This window comes from Cebus imitator, unplaced genomic scaffold (assembly GCF_001604975.1).
Source record: "Cebus imitator isolate Cc_AM_T3 unplaced genomic scaffold, Cebus_imitator-1.0 Scaffold38, whole genome shotgun sequence".
Taxonomy (NCBI): Eukaryota; Metazoa; Chordata; class Mammalia; order Primates; family Cebidae; genus Cebus; species Cebus imitator.
In genome coordinates, this window is record NW_016107353.1 from 3,426,276 (window position 1) to 3,442,752 (window position 16,477).

Below are 16,477 nucleotides of genomic sequence, written 5' to 3' on the forward strand. Positions count from 1 at the left end.
GCACCTCCCCTCCGCTCCTCGGAGCCAGTCTGCTGCGACCATTACCCAGGCGTGTCATTCTGGCCACCCGATCTCCAGGCAGAGCTGCACCCTACCGGTCCAGGACCATCCCTTTACAGGAGATGTCACATTCTCCCGGAGTTACCCTCCGCTGTTTGCTATTCTCCGACGCAGACAGAGCTAACTCAATCCCTCTTTCTGCAGCAGCTGAAAACCAAATTCCAATTTTTTTTTTCTCCTTAAGAGTGTGTATGGGGAAGAATGGATGATAAATTGCCAATGAAATGTTCCCTTTGTCAGCTGTTGAGCAAGGTCCTAACAGAAACCTGTTCCAGAATGCCTTTGATAGAAATAGAACTGTGCAGGTAAGGGCAGAGAATTGGAGTCCCAGGCTGGCCCTGGGGGTGGGGGCTCAGTTTTGTCTTTTTTCCTCCATGGGGTTTTATTGGGTGGAGAGAAATCCAATTTAGATGATTGCTGACTTGAATACTACAAAATCCGAGGAAGATGCCTTTGAAGGGAAAGACCTTGTTGGTCTTAGTCCTGGACTGGGTATTGGGGCACTTGGGTTCCAATGCTGGCCCTGTGTCAACCAGCTGTGTGACATGGGCCAAGTCCCTTCCATGTTCTCGGCCTCTGTAAGAAGAGGGGATTAGCCAAATGATCTCTAGGGGCACTTCCAGCTGAGAGGCAGAGGGAGGCAGAGAAGAAAGGGAGATAGAAAAGGGAGAGGAAAACAGTGGTGTCCTAGCGGTAGTGGGGAAGAGAGAGTGGGTGCCATAGAGAGTGAAGAAGAGAAAAATCAAGAATCTGCCTTCTGAGTCACTAAACAAGTTTAGTGACTGTCTCAGCGTTGCCTCCCTGGTGCACACACACCTCTACCTGGGGACCCTCCTGGCGATGGCTTTCCAAGGTCTTTGGCATACCCTCTTGTGGCCAGTAGAGAGACTAGGATGGAGTCGAAGGTCTCTGAGCTGGTGTCCCCTCTGCTCCAGGAAAGAGGTCAGGAGTCAGGGGAAATTTCAGGTCAGCTGGAAAATTACAGAGCCAGGAGAGAGTGGACGGTGGTATTTTCCAGGCTTGGGAAAGAACACTCAGAGCATGAGAGAGTTGTCCCACCACAAACAAGTAAGAGCCCCCCTCTTCCTCCTGCCTTCCGCCACTTCTTTCCAGGGGACCTTGTGCTTTATGCCTTGTGACAAGGAGATGAGGAAGGAGAGCTCAGGGGAGTGAGTACACAGTCTGGATCCCATGGTGATTCAATCACCCCTCCCCAATCAAACCAGGTGGATGCACTGCCCAGGCCCCACCCAATACAGGGTACAGTAGGGCTCTCTGCTCTGAAAATCCCCCTCTTTCTGCTGATGGAGCCTCATGTTACAATAACAACAGTTAACCATTACTGATTGCGCCAGGCACTGTTTCTATATACTTTGCGTGTATTAACTCATTGAATCCTTAGGTCAACCCAAGAGAAGGGTACCATTTTTCAGATAAAACAGAGCAATTCCTCTGGCTAGTTATTTCCCCCACAGCCCCTGGTTACATAGAAAAAACAGTAACGAGGCCGGGCCGGTGGCTCACGCCTGTAATCCCAGCACTTTGGGAGGCCGAGGTGGGCAGATCACCTGAGGTCAGGAGTTTGAGACCAGTCTGACCAACATGGTGAAACCCCCATCTCTACTAAAAATACAAAAATTAGCTGGGCACAGTGGCAGGCACCTGTAATCCCAGCTACTCAGGAGGCTGAGGCAGGAGAATCACTTAAACCTGGGAGGCAGAGGTTGCAGTGAGCTGAGATTGCACTATTGCACTCCAGCCTGGGTGACAGAGTGAAACTCCATCTTAAAAAAAAAAAGCAGTCCCTGGGCCCCAGAAACAAGGCAGAGGTAGTAATCCCTCAGCAAGCCTGGCCAGTGACTTCAGAGCCTCAGAGAAAACTCATACTATTCTCTAGGATGCTGTGGCATTCTGGGCAAATGACAACTTCTCTGGGCTTCATCTCTCCATGAGGTCAGCTGTAGTAAAACCACCATGGCCCTTTCCCCTCCTCTCCCTTCCCTCCCCCACACCACACACACACACACACACACACACACACACACACACACACTACTCCCCGGCCACTTCCCATTTATAGGAAATGGGGGATGACGTGAGGAGCAAGGCCATCCTTGGGGAACTGCTAATAGTCTAGCTGTATATTGGAGAAACCAAAGATGCTGGCAAAATGCATTAGCAATCTCTGCCCCACCCCCACACACGGCCCTTCCTCATTGTCCTTGGGCTCAGAGCAAGCATCCTTCTCATTCCATGGAGAAAAGATACCCAGCTGCAACTGGTTGGCCTCACAGAAGCCTGAGAAATTGTGAAGGACCTGGAGTTCCCTGCTGTTCCCGTCTCTTGCCAACTCTATTGTCCGGGGCAGTGGTCCACCTGGAGTACTCTGTGCTCCTCCCTGTCTGGCTCGGGATGAGAGTGAGCAGTCTCTTCAGGCATAAGGGCCAGCAGCAGGGCCAAATCCTGGTGGTGGACTTGGAAGGAGGAGGGATGGGCCCCCTGGACACAGCAATTCCATTTCCGGAGTTTCTGTGGTGGCAAAGTAATCAGAGATGTATATATCAGAAGTATGTAAGAGCTTTTCATCTCATCATTCTTTGTAATAGTGAAAAACTAGAAACAATTTAAATGTAGAATAAGAAGCCATTGGCTAAGCAACTTATGGCAAATCCACTCAATGGAACACTATGCTGCCATTAAAAATGATGGCATAGAATAATTTTAATAGGCCAGATGTGGTGGTTCACGCCTGTTATCCCAGCACTTTGGGAGGTGGAGGTGGGTGGATCATTTGAGGTCAGGAGTTTGAGACCAGCCTGGTCAACATAGTGAAATCTCACCTCTAGTAAAAATACAAAAATTAGCCAGGCATGGTGGTAGGCACCTGTAGTCCCAAGCTGCTCTGGAGGCTGAGGCAGGAGAATCACTTGGACCCAGAAGGTGGAGGTTGTAGTGAGCAGAGATTGCACCACTGCACTCCAGCCTGGCCAACAGAGACTCCATCTCAAGAAAAATAATAATAATAATAATTTTAATAGCCTGGGTAAATGTTTATGGTGTTGATTTTTTTGGGTTTTTTTTTTTTGAGACAGAGTCTTGTTCTTGGCACAATCTCGGCGGATCTCAGCTCACAGCACCTCTACCTCCCAGGTTCAAGTGAGTATGTCCAGCTAATTTTTGTATTTTTAGTACAGATGGTGTTTCCCCTTGTTGGCCAGACCGGTCTCAAACTCTTGACCTCAAATGATCTACCTGCTTCTACCTCCCAAAGTGCTGGGATTGCAGGTGTGAGCCACCATGCCTGGCCTTATGGTGTACTACTAAGTGGGAAAAGCCAGCAACAAAATGGTGCACAGTGGATATGCATTTTTTTAAATTACATATATACTAATGCAACAAGATTGGATCTTGGAACAGAAAAGGGACATTAGTAGAAAAACTGGTAGAGTCTGAATAAAGTCTGTGGTTTAACAAATAGTGCCACCAGTATTAATTTCTCAGTATTGTTTTTGTTTTTGAGACAGGGTCTTGCTCTGTCACCCAGGCTGGAGTGCAGTGGCGCGATCTCTGCTCACTACAGCCTCCACCTTCCACGTTCAAGTGATTCTCCTGCCTCAAGCCTCCTGAATAGCTGGTACTGCAGGTGTGCATTTTTATTTTATTTTTTTGTATTTTTAGTAGAGATGGGATTTGACCATGTTGGTCAGGCTGGTCATGAACTCCTGACCTTGTAATCCACCCACTTCAGCCTCCCAAGTGGTGGGATTACAGGCTCAAGCCACCGTACCCGGCCCTAGGTGTGCATTTTTGTACAGACAGAGCCTCATTATGTTGCCAGGGTTGGTTTCACACTCCTGGGCTCAAGTGATCCTCCTGCCCTGGCCTCCCAAAGTGCCAGGATTACAGGTGTGAGCCACCAGGCCTGGCCAATTTCTCAGGGTTTTTATTTTTTGTTTTTTGAGACAGAGTCTCACTCTGTTGTCGCCCAGGCTGGAGTGCAGTGGCGTGTTCTCAGCTCACTTCAACCTCCACCTCCCAGATTCAAGCAATTCTCAAGCCTCACCCTCCCGAATAGGATTACAGGCATGTGCCACCATACCTGGCTAATTCTTGTATTTTTAGTAGAGATGGTTTCACCATGTTGGCCAGGCTGGTGTTGAACTCCTGGCCTCAAGCCATCCACCCACCTCAGCCTCCCAAAGTGCTGGGATTACAGATGTGAGTGACCGTACCCAGCCAATTTTGCAGTTTTGATCATTGCAATGTGGTATTTTAAGATGTTAACATTAGGGGAAACTGGTTGAAGGGCATATGGGAACTTAGTATTATCTGTGCAGTTTGCCTGTAAATCTAAAACGATTCCAAGATAAAAAGTTGTTTAGTTTAGGTATATATCTAAAGAGAGAAAATTATAAGAAAGACATCACCACAATGTGGATACTGGCTTTTTGTGGTTTTTTGTTTTGTTTTGTTTTTTGAGACAGAGTACTCCCCTTATTGTCCAGGATGGAGTACAATGGCATGATCTTGGCTCACCACAACCTCTGCCTCCCAGGTTTAAGGCGATTCTCCTGTCTTAGTCTCCCGAGTAGCTGAGATTACAGGCATGCACCACCATGCTTGACTAATTTTATGTTTTTAGTAGAGACGGGGTTTCTCCATGTTGGTCAGGCTGGTCTCGTACTCCTGATGTCAGGTGATCTGCCCACCTCGGCCTCCCAAAGTGCTGGGATTACAGGCATGAGCCACTGCGCCCAACCAGATACTGTTTTTGTTTTTGTTTTTGTTTTTTAATGAGTGGAAGAATGACTTTAATTTTTAGTGGGTGCTAAGAGGACCTTTTCAAGTCTTTAACTGTTCTATGTGCATCAAAAGTTGCTTTGTAAATAGAAAAGAATCAATAAAAAATATATTTTTAAAGAGCAGGAATAAAATAACATGAAGGAAGGAGGAAGAAAGAGGAATGAGAGCTCACCAGGGCGGGTGTTCCCCTGTGTGGACTGCCACACCCTACTTCCATCCAAAGGACTGAAGTCACCAGGACGTCAGGGACCTGAACAGGAGAACCAGGCCCAGGAGCCTCCTTCACTGAAAGGCTTAGGAGGGTCTGGTGAAAAGAAGTCAGACGGAACAGAGTTTGGCAAGGGTGAAGAAAGAACCAGCACCCAGCACTCTGAACTTGGGATACTTTGTGAGGACAGAAATTTTTTTTTTTTTAATGATGAGGTCTCCCTATGTTACCCAGGCTGCTCAAACTCCTGGACTCAAGGGATCTTTCCACCTTTGCCTCCCAAAGTGGTGGGATTGCAGACATGAGCCACTGTGCTAGACCGGAGAAAGAAATTAAAACCACTGAAACTGGACAGCTGCTGCTTCCCTCTCAAACCCCACGCTTAGGAATGACCATGACCTCTAGCTCTGGAGGTCACCCGTGCCCCACCTTGACTGTCATCACAAGATAGTGGAGCCTTGGGGTTGCTGATAAATGAGCCCTCACTACACAGCTGGGGACGCTCTGGTTTGAGTGTTGCGCCTGCAGGGAAGATTTTGAAATAACAACAAACATGGCCTTCAAGGGCACTTTCTCCAGGAAATATCCCCCTGACAAGTGAACATCAGAAACACTTCTGTGAGATCTTTCCTCCCAACTTGAACCTCCTTCTGAGTCTTCCCATTCCCCACCCAGACCTGGGAGAAGTCAGAGGAGAGACCAGAGTGCCTCCAAAACAGAAAGATATAGCTGAGCAGAGAGCAGAGGTAGGGAAACGCTGAACCCATTCCTGCCATAGAAACCTGTTGGCTCTTCTGCAGACAAAGTCCATGCTGAAAAGAAATAGCTTCTGAGGGCATACCTCCATCAGAGGAGAGAGTTTGGGAGCCAGATCAGAGCCCAAGTTAGGGAAGAAGAGGTCTAAGGGAATTTCCCTAAGGGGCAAGTCTTAAGTGGCTTTAAGCAGAGATTAAGCATGATGGGGACACTGTGGGACTTTCAGGCACCAGGTAAGAGGTGAGCCTGAATGAACACAATGGTCCTTTTCAGTTCTGAAATCCAATGAAGCTGGTCACAATCTCTTCTCAAAGGCCAGAACTGGGTCTCTTAGCCTCCCGCGTTTTAGGGGCAGCAGCAAAATGCCATGAGGGCTCATATTTTAGAAACTGAAATTACAGGACAGACTGGGGTTGGGGTTAGGCTGCTTGGCGGAGCTCAGTCAAGGCTGAGAGGCAGAGGCATAAAAGGTAATACTATCTCCTTCCCCCTGAGGGGATAGAACCAGACAACCTCCCAATAAGTCTCTGAACAGGCAAGACACCAAGGTAACTGGGCTGGCTTCTGAAAAGCCTGGAGCGAGGAGGTGATTATGTCACTGAATACCAGGGATTCTACTCCCAAGCTCAGATGCCTGAGGGGCTAACTACAGGGTGAGATTTGAGAATGGAGAGGGACAGCCAGAGGCGACAGAGCTCTGCCAGCTCCACATCCCCATGGAGATCTTTCCCCAGCTAAAATCACTGAGAGGCTGTGTGCTATAGTGGAGAAAGCGTGGGCTCTGGAACCAAACAGACCCGGTGCCACTTAACAGGCATGCAATCATTCATTTCTCATTCGATGACCATTTAAGGAAACAGCAGTTACAAATCAGGCTCAGTGCTAGGATCTAGTAACTTTATGCCTGTAAGTCATTTAACTTCTGAGCCTTTTTTTTTTTTTAAATGCAGAAAGCTTTTTTTTTTCTTCTTCTTTGAGACAGGGTCTTGCTCTGTTGCCCAGGCTGGAGTGCAGTGGCAAGATCACGGCTCACTGCAGTCTCAACCTCAAGCAATTCTCCTGCCTGAGGCTCCCAAGTAGCTGGGACCACAAGTGTGTGCCACTATGCCTGACTAATTTTTTAAAAATATTTGGGAGGAGACAAGGTCTCACTATGTCTCCCATGCTGTCTTGAACTCCTGACCTTAAGCGATTCTCCTCGGCTTTCCAGAGTGCTAGGATTACAGGCACAAGAGCCACCTTGCTTGGTCACAATGAATATTCATTCTTCTGTAGATAGAATCCTAAATGTGACGCCGTGTGGCAATGGAGATCATACAAGATACAGTTTCTGTCCTTGTGGAGATGACAGTTTTCTCTGGTAAATAGAAAGTGGTACACAAATGTGACCCAACAACATGGCAGCAAATGCAAAAAATCTCAAGGCTGGGAACGAACTCCAGAGAACAAAAATGATCGCAGTTCACTGGGATAAATCCAAGGAAGCAGGGAGGAGTGGGGAAAGCTCTGAGCTGGGTTTTGAGGCCAGTTGGCTGGTGATGGTGAAAGATAATTACTTATCTCTATGCTATACTTAAGGGTTTACTAAGCACTTGAATAAACATTGTCAGGTTTGATTCTCACAAGTACCTCTAAGGTGGGCAGGTGCCACCTCCTTTTACAGACGGGGAAACTGAGGTCAAGTGACTTGCCTAAGGTGGCAGAGCAGAAGAATGAGAGCCTGAGGCCCCATCAGCTGGGTGTGCTCTGACAGCCCTGAGTTCTCTGTCAGGTGACAGAGGAGAGGGCTCGGCTGTCACTAAATTAGTTCTGCCCCTGTGTTACGGCAGCAGCAGCAGGCTCAGACAGAGCCCAGATCAGGAGGCTGAGGAGCTCAAAAGGGATTTGGTTGCTGGCTGTGACTCCACAGTCTTCAAAGTGGGGAAAATAGAAGGGTCAAGCAAGGGGCAGGAGGGCGCAAGGGGAGAGGCCGAGAGGTCTCGTTCCCATTCTCCCGTGTAGGCCTGATTCTCTGACTTCAAGATAGGAATAAAAGGAGGAGGAGTTTGCTACACCCACCATTAAGTGTGCTCACAGTATTTACTCAACCAGCGGCAAGGAGGGCCAAACAAGGGGAAAAAAATACTAGAACTGCAGCAAGACGGATGGGAGTCACACTGGAGGAGGGACTTCCCAGGAGGCAAGGGGCAGAATCTCTGCCCTCTCTTCTCTAAATTTCCCCCCAGCTGAGTCCAGTGCAATACAGCCTGGAATGGTAGGTGGGTGACATGGCATATGGAGGCCCCACTGCAGGGCTGAGTAGCTTCTCCCATTCTGGAAAGGATGTCCTGAATGTGCTAGGAGTTGTGAGCGACGGGCTGGGATTCCAGTGACTTTTGGCAGGATTTACTACTGTACCTGAACTCACGCATGGGGTTGGGGGAGGAACAAGAAGCTGATACTGCCTACTTTAAGTGGCTGTAAAGCCATTCTCACGGTCCTGATGCAATGCTCAAGATAATAAGCAAGTGAGTAATTAATAACTGGGTTGTGAACTAACCTCTTGCTCCAAGGCATAGTACCATTTTGCACAATCCAACCTGGGGCCTGCGGGAAGGAGAGACACTGGCCTGAGTCCAGTGTCTGGGCAGGAACACCAGCCCCAGACTCTGAATGCAGCTCCAGAGGAACAGAAGGAGTTGGGAAGGGCCCCTCTGCTGGGCTCCAGGGCCAGGAAAGGGAGAAGGAACAGCCACAAGTAGTGGCCGAGCACCAATCAGCCGTGTTGGCCAAACGATGCCTCCTTCATTCAGTAAGAAGTGAAGAGATAGAATGCTAGAACATTCTCCCGGGCATGGTGGTTCACACCTGTAATCCCAGCACTTTGGGAGAGCAGGTGGGCAGACCACTTGAGGTCAGGAGTTAGAGACCAGCCTGGCCAACATGGTGAAACCCTGTCTTTCCTATTAATAAAAATACAGGCCAGGCGCAGTGACTCATGCCTGTAATCCCAGCACTTTGGGAGGCTGAGGCGGGCGGATCACAAAGTCGAGAGATCGAGACTAGGCTAGCCACCATGGTGAAACCACGTCTCCACTAAAAAATACAAAAATTAGCTAGGTGTGGTGCCGTGTGCTTGTAATCCCAGCTACTTGAGAGGCTGAGGCAGAATCTCTTGAACCCAGGAGGCAGAGGTTTCGGTGAGCCGAGTTGGCACCACTGTACTCCAGCCTGGGAGACAGAGCAAGACTCCATCTCAAAACAAAATAAGATAAGGTAAACAAATTTTAAAAAATTAGTCAGTCGTGGTGGCGGGCGTCTGTAATCCCAGCTACTCAGGAGGCAGAGGCAGGAGAGTCACTTGAACCCAGGAGGCAGAGGTTGCAGTGAGCTGAGTGCCACTGCACTCCAGCCTGGGTGACAGAGTGAGACTCTGTCTCAAAAAAAGAAAGAAAGGAAAAAGAATGCTAGAACATCCATTCATTCCCTGGCTGTCCAGAGCTGATGGTGCAGCAGACTAAACAGCACTGGAGCAGGCAGTCACACGGAGGTGTGCGTAACGTGTGTACTGAGTTTAGAGGACCTGCAGAAGGGACCTGGTCTGCCTTTGGAGCAGAGAGCGCCCTCCCTCTGCCTCGCTTCTTCACAACGTTCCCCCACCCTGATACTCCTCCCATCATATCTATGATATATTCTTTCCCACTTTTTTCTTCTTCTTTCCCATTCCCAGTTAATGTTTATTTAACTCCCACTTTTCCTAGGCTTTCTTTTTTCTTTTCTCCTTTAATTAATTGATTAATTTCAGAGTCTCTCCCAGGACTTCCATGTACAGTTGCACATGTGATGAACAAATAGGCATGGTTCTTGGTTGCATCTACTTGTTGTAAGTTGCATCAAAGTCCTCTATGGGCCAGCAGTAGCCCTGGCACTTTCTCTGGGCCGGGCATTGTGCCAGGCAAGTGGAGATACTTTCTGTCTCCTCCTGTATTCCAGTGGACCCTTATTCTCCTCCTACCCCCATTTAACTCTTATGCCTACCCCCAGAATAGGTTTTCTGGAAACTTGGTGGAGTGCAAAGGTCATGGACTCTGGAGTCAGACAGATTTGGGCTTGCTGGTCAGCTCTGCCCTTACTAGCCATAAACTTTGGGCAATTTACTTAACTTCTCTGAGTCTAGGTTGCTTCCTCTGTAAAATGGATATTATAGCTTCTCTGAGTCTAGGTTGCTTCCTCTGTAAAATGGATATTATAGTGTCCATATCACAGGGCCACGTGGTGATCAGAGAATGCTTAGTTTAATGTCTGACGCAGAGCACTAAATAATTATTTTCTCGTTGCTCCCCAGTTCCTCCACATCTTTTCCCCTGTCCTCCAGCCCCTGGTTCAGACCTCCTGCCTGTTTCTGTCCCCATTATCCTGGCAGTCTGTGTCTGCTTCCGCATTTCCCATTCTGTGAAAATAGCCGTTCCTTGCATGTAAATGGAGCCATTTTCAAAGCACATCCATAAGTGCCTCGCATTTGCTCCTCAGCACTCTGAAAGTGGACAGGAAGGGATTCGATCCTGCAATTTATCGGAGGAGGTTCAAGCGGTAGAGAGTAAGTGACTTCCAAGGGCTCCATGGCTACCCAGCGGCAGGCCTGGGCTGGAGCTCGGGGCCCTTCACGCTGAGCTCCCCTTCCAAGGATAAATGAGAAGAAAGGGAATGGCATCTGAAGTCTACGTGTACAGAGCCTCACCTTCACCCTTCCTGCCTTGAGCAGCTGAGCAGCAGAAAAGGGCCAAGGCCCTGGAGAAGCCGCAGCCCCAGGCCGGGTGGGCAGCAGACCGCTGTCATGGTCCAACTGTCAGGGTCGGACAGGAAGGCTGGGCCCTGTCAGAGATGCTGAGATCAGACCACAGGCGTGATAGCATCTCCAAGGCCTCCTAGCTGTCGGAAGGGCCTTCCTCTTCTCACTCACTTCTCCTAGGTTGGATAAAACAGTCTTGGTGATAGAAGCCTCATCCCCACGGCCGGGCACAGTGATTCATGCCTGTGATCCCAACACTCTGAGGCCAGAAGTTTGAGATCAGCCTGGGCAATAACATAGCAAGACCCCATCTCTATAAAAGTTTTTTTTTTTTTTTTTTTTTTTTTTTTTTTTTTTTTTTTTTTTTTTTTTTTTTTTTTTTTTTTTTTTTTTTTTTTTTGAGGAGTTTCACTCTTTCAATCTTGTTGCCTAGGCTGGAGAGCAATGGCATGATCTCAGCTCACCACATCCACCTCCTGAGTCCAAGTGATTCTCCTGTCTCCAAGTGATTCTCCTGTATCAGCCTCCTGTGTAGCTGGGATTACAGGCATCCACCACCACACCCAGCTAATTTTGTAGTTTTCACTAGAGATGGGGTTTCTTCATGTTGGCCAGACTGGTCTTGAACTCCCAACCTCAGATGATCCGCCCGCCTCGGCCTTCCAAAATGCTAGGATTACAAGTGTGAGCCACTGCGCCAGGCCTAAAAATTAATTTTTTTTTTTTTTGAGACAGAGTTTCACTTTTGTTACCCAGGCTGGAGTGCAATGGCGCGATCTCGGCTCACCGCAACCTCCGCCTCCTGGGTTCAAGCAATTCTCCTGCCTCAGCCTCCCGAGTAGCTGGGATTACAGGCACGCGCCACCATGCCCAGCTAATTTTTGTATTTTTAGTAGAGACGGGGTTTCACCATGTTGACCAGGATGATCTCGATCTCTTGATCTCGTGGTCCACCCGCCTTGGCCTCCCAAAGTGCTGGGATTATAGGTGTAAGCCACCGCGCCCGGCCAAAATTTTTTTTTAATTAGCCAGGCATGGTGGCATGCCTATAGTCTCAACTACTCGGGAAACTGAAGTGGGAGGATCAGTTGAGCCCAGGAGGTGGAGGCTGCAGTGATCTATGATTGTGCCACTGCACTGCAGCCTGGGTGACTATGTTTAGGTATGGACACATAGATCGTAGCTTGTTCATGTGAATATTCCTCCCTGGGTTTTATAGTTTTCAAAGTGGTTTCATGTGCAGCATGTCATTCTGTCCTCACAATGACCTTGGGAGACAGGTGTTATTATGTGAGGGAAACGTAAACTTAGAGAAGTAGTGACTCGCCAGGCCCACAAAGCCACTCAGTGTTGGAGCATGGCCTCAACTTCTAGTTCTCCATCCGGATCTACTCCTTAGGAAGGTGACCCAAGGGGGCAGGTGCTGCTAAATGCTTGGAAATGGAGAACTGGTGAGAAGAACAATGTTCTATCTTTTTCCTCTGAGAAGTATGGTAAAATGGGACTTTTCTTCCCTGGAGGGAGCAGAGCAGTGGTGGAGGCTCGGCCCGGTCCTCCAGACTTCCCAGAGATGGAGGAAGGACAAGGGGGAAGAAGGAGGCATTCATGTGGTGCACTGGCTGCACGGCCACACTCCCACACTGCCCTGCGCCCTGGCCCCTGCATTTAGGAGGACAGCCAGCGTTCCCTCCTACTCTCAGCTTCCTGTTCATCCCTAGCACCCTGGCCTTTGCAAGGACAGAGCCTTTGCATTTGCATTTAGATTCCCGTCCCTTCTTTGCACAACCCTGTGAATACGCACACATACCCCCACCCCCAAGGCCACAGAGCAGCTTTCTTCAATGTCGTTGGCTCCATCAGCCCTGGTGTCTCCGCCACACGAAGGGGGAGCCTCCCACGGTGATTATAAGCTCCCTAGAGAGAGAGGCCTGTCATTAGGAGCAGACTTTCCACCTCCCTGAAGCGGCTGGCTCTCCTGCTTTTCCTGAGAATAATCCACCGGGGCTCTCGCAGACTGCCCGCCTACATAGGTCCTACAGTGCGGATGTGCAACAGCCTCTGGGAGGAGAGAGGGTGCCCAGGCTCCCACGTGGGGTGGGTCACCTTTGTTTTGGAGAGCTGATGTCCAGAAGTCCAGCCACTTTGACCACACCGCCCTCCCTACTTTCTAGAGAAAACTAAGCCCAGGAAAAAGGGAGATCAGAGGAGCTGCATCAGGGCAAGTGGCTCTGGCTCTGGGGGCTTCCCTCTGGGGGCTCCTTCACTAAAGCACTTAGGAGGTAGACAGCTCCCTCAAGCTCTCTCTGAGCTCCAGGAGGCTGGCAGTGCCTCTACAGCCAGAGGTAAAACAGAACCTTCTGAAGCATGCCGCAGAGAGCCCTGAAAGAGAAAGTCCCCTGAGTTGTCCTGTCCTCTGCTTGCCACCATGCAGTCCCTTGGACAAGCTCCTTATTAGCCAGATGGGAAATACTGCAGGGGCCACATGGTCTCCGTCACAACTACTCACCTCTGTGCTTGTAGCACAAGAGCAGCCATAGATAACACATAAATGAATGGACGCTGCTGTATTCTAATGAAACTTTATGTATGCACACTGAAATTTGAATTTCATACAATTTTCATGAAATCTTCTTCTTCTTTTGACTTTTTTCAACCACTTAAATATGTAAAACCGTTCATCCCTCATGGACCGTACAAACCGCTGCGGTGGCCTGGATTTGGCCTGTGGATGGCGGCTTTCTGTTTATCCCTCCAGCAGGGTTGCCTTATATTGCAGCCTCCTTAAATGAGGAGCATGACACAGTTGATTAGAGGAGTGGAGGCGAGATTAGTGTTTAATGGCACCCGGACACTATTTTGCTATCTCTGGATAACCACGTGGATTATTTTTAATCCATATCTATTTTGTACTTTCATGTAATTCTTTCATCCTCGCTGCAATCTTAGAAGCCAAGCGATGGCACTTCTGTTTTAGAGATGGGGAAAATTACATTCGAAGAAGTAAAGTAACGTGTTGGGATTGCACAGCTAATATGCGGCAAACCTGGTATGCACACCTATCCTTGTTTGGTTTATTTTGTTGCTATACATGGTTTTTTTGAGTCTCAGAGGCCAGCGTTCTGCCCACTTATGGGTTGTCTCCTGTCTCACTGCAACAACAGGGGAATTTATTCATTACCCAGAGGAATATTTGGCCAGCTGTGATGGCTCATGCCTGTAATCCCAGAACTTTGGGAGACTGAGGTGGGCAGATCCCAAGGTCAGGAGTTTGAGATCAGCCTGATAAACATAGTGAAACCCTGTCTCTACTAAAAATACAAAAAAAAAAAATTAGCCAGGCATGGCGATGCGTGCCTGTAGTCCCAGCTACTCAGGAGGCTGAGGCAGGAGAATCGCTTGAACCCAGGAGGCAGAGGTTGCGGTGAGCTGAGATCGTCCCAGTACACTCCAGAGCGAGACTCTGTCTCAAAAAAACAAACAAAAAAAAAGCCAGAGCAAGAGAGGCAGAAATGGGGTCAGATAAGTGGGCAGAAACCCAGACCATATGAATTTCATTCTCAGACAACAGGAAGACAATAGAAGGAGTCAAGAAGGGGAGTGACATGATGTAATTGACCTTATTATTTTTTTTTTTTGAGGCAGTGGTTTGCTTTGTCATCCAGGCTGGAGTGCAGTGGTGCCATCATGGCTCACTGCAGCTTCAACCTCCCTGGCTCAGGTAAATCTTCTGCCTTAGCCTCCTTAAGTGCTGGGACTGACAGGAGGGAGCCACTGCACCTGGCCATAATGTACATTTTAATTTTATTTATTTATTTATTTTTTGAGGCAGAGTCTCTTTCTATCACCCAGGCTGGAGTGCGGCGGCACAATCGTGGCTCACTGCAACCACTGCCCCCTGGGTTCAAGCGATTCTCCTGCGTCAGCCTCCTGAATAGCTGGGACTACAGGTGGGAGCCACTATGCCCAGCTAATATGTTGTATTTTTAGTAGAGACAAAGTTTCACCATTCTGGCCAGGCTGGTTTTGAACTCCTGACCTCGTGACCTGCCCGACTTGGCCTCCCAAAGTGCTGGGATTATAGGTGTGAGCCATTGTGCGGTATAAATTTGGCAGGGATCAATAAAGCCAGTGAAAAAAGTAATGATTGACACAAAAGGTTTGGAATAGAACAGGAAATGTGCTGTGACCAGGAGAGTGGTGGGGAGGGCCTTGAATGAGGCGGGAGGGCTCTTTTAGACTGGCCACATCCAAAGCAAACTCCGTCTCTATCCTCCTCCTTCTGTCTCCCCTACCCCACGCCCACTCTGGAGGAGGCAAGATCAGAGGCACAAAGGGCGATGGGATAGAGAATTGGCAGACCACGCATTCAAGAGCACAGTGACCTGTTGTCCCTGGTCACCACCACCCCGGCTTCAAAGGCCAGGGGCTCTTCCTAGCCACATCTCTGGCTCCGGGGGGAAGCAGGAGGATGTTATGAGCTGGGAGGTGCCAGAGGGAGGAAGAGTAGATGAGAGCAGGAAACAGGGACTCCAGAGTCTATGATCCCCTTCCCTTCCAAAAGACTCAAAGGGAGGTAAGCCATGTTCAAAAGAAACAAGAGCGGGAACAAGGAAAGGAGGCTTCTATTTCCCCCATTCCATTAGCTTGGGGCTGGGGAACAGTCCCATAATGGGATTGAATTGTCAAGTGTCTTTGTCAGATCAAAGTAGTGAAGTAGGGAGTGGGGCTGCGCAGGGTCAGGCACTTTCTGGAAGGCGTTGGAGGGACAAGGACTTTGGCTGCTTGGAGTTTGGAATCTGAAGAGTGGGTGGTTTGGTGGATGGTCTGCATGTGCCAGGCTGGAGGAGAGAGGGAGGTGAGCATCTTGTCCAACACACCCCAGTAGCTGTTCCAAAGAGGAATGCCTACTATCTGTGTCAGGCCTGTAATAAAGAAAAAAGTTCACTTCGAAAGTAGAAAAAACAGTGTGGAGTACCCAGCCAAGCGATAACTGAACTAGTGACCCCCTTGGGGCCAAACCCCATTTGACAATTCCTGCTCTGCTTTGAGGCAACCCCTGTGCTCCAGAGAGGGGGCCTGCATCTAATTCAGACTGCTGCTGAGTCCACTGTCCCTACCGGAGTTCCATCTGTCCTCTCTCCTACTCGTATGCCCCCTACAAGCTTTCTTGAAACCAAACTCCTTTTCAGAGGCCTTTCCTGATTAGCCAGCCCCAATATCTTTTTTCTTTTTCTTTTTTTTTTTTTTTTTTTTAGATGGAGTCTTGCTTTGCAACCCAGGCAGGAGTACAGTGGTGCCATCTTGGCTCACTGCAAACTCTGACTCCCAGGTTCAAGCGATTTTCCTGCCTCAGCCTCTCCAGTAGCTGGGACTACAGGTGTGAGCCACCACACCTGGCTAATTTTTGTATTTTGTATTTTTGCCACGTTGGCCAGGCTGGTCCTGAACTCCTGACCTCAGGCGATCCACCCGCCTCAGTCTCCCAAAGTGCTGGGATTACATGTCTTTTTTTGAGACAGGGTCTCGCTCTGTCACCCAGGCTGGAGTGCAGTGGCACAATCATAACTCACTGCAGCCTTGAACTCCCAGGCTCAAGTGATCCTCCTGCTTCAGCCTCCTAAAGTGCTGAGACTACAGGCATGAGTCACTGCACCTCTATTACTTGTTTACTTCTCCTTAGGGAGGGAGGTAGAAAGGAAACTAATATTCATTCAGGGACTACTGTGAGTCAAGAACTTTATGTATACTATTTTACTCATTCCTCAGGACTCTGATGAGAAAGATACTATTATATCTTCATTTTACAGATTAGAAAATGTAGTCTCAGAGAGATTAAGTACCTTGCCCAGAACCCACAGCTAAAAAGTGGTGGAGGCAGGATT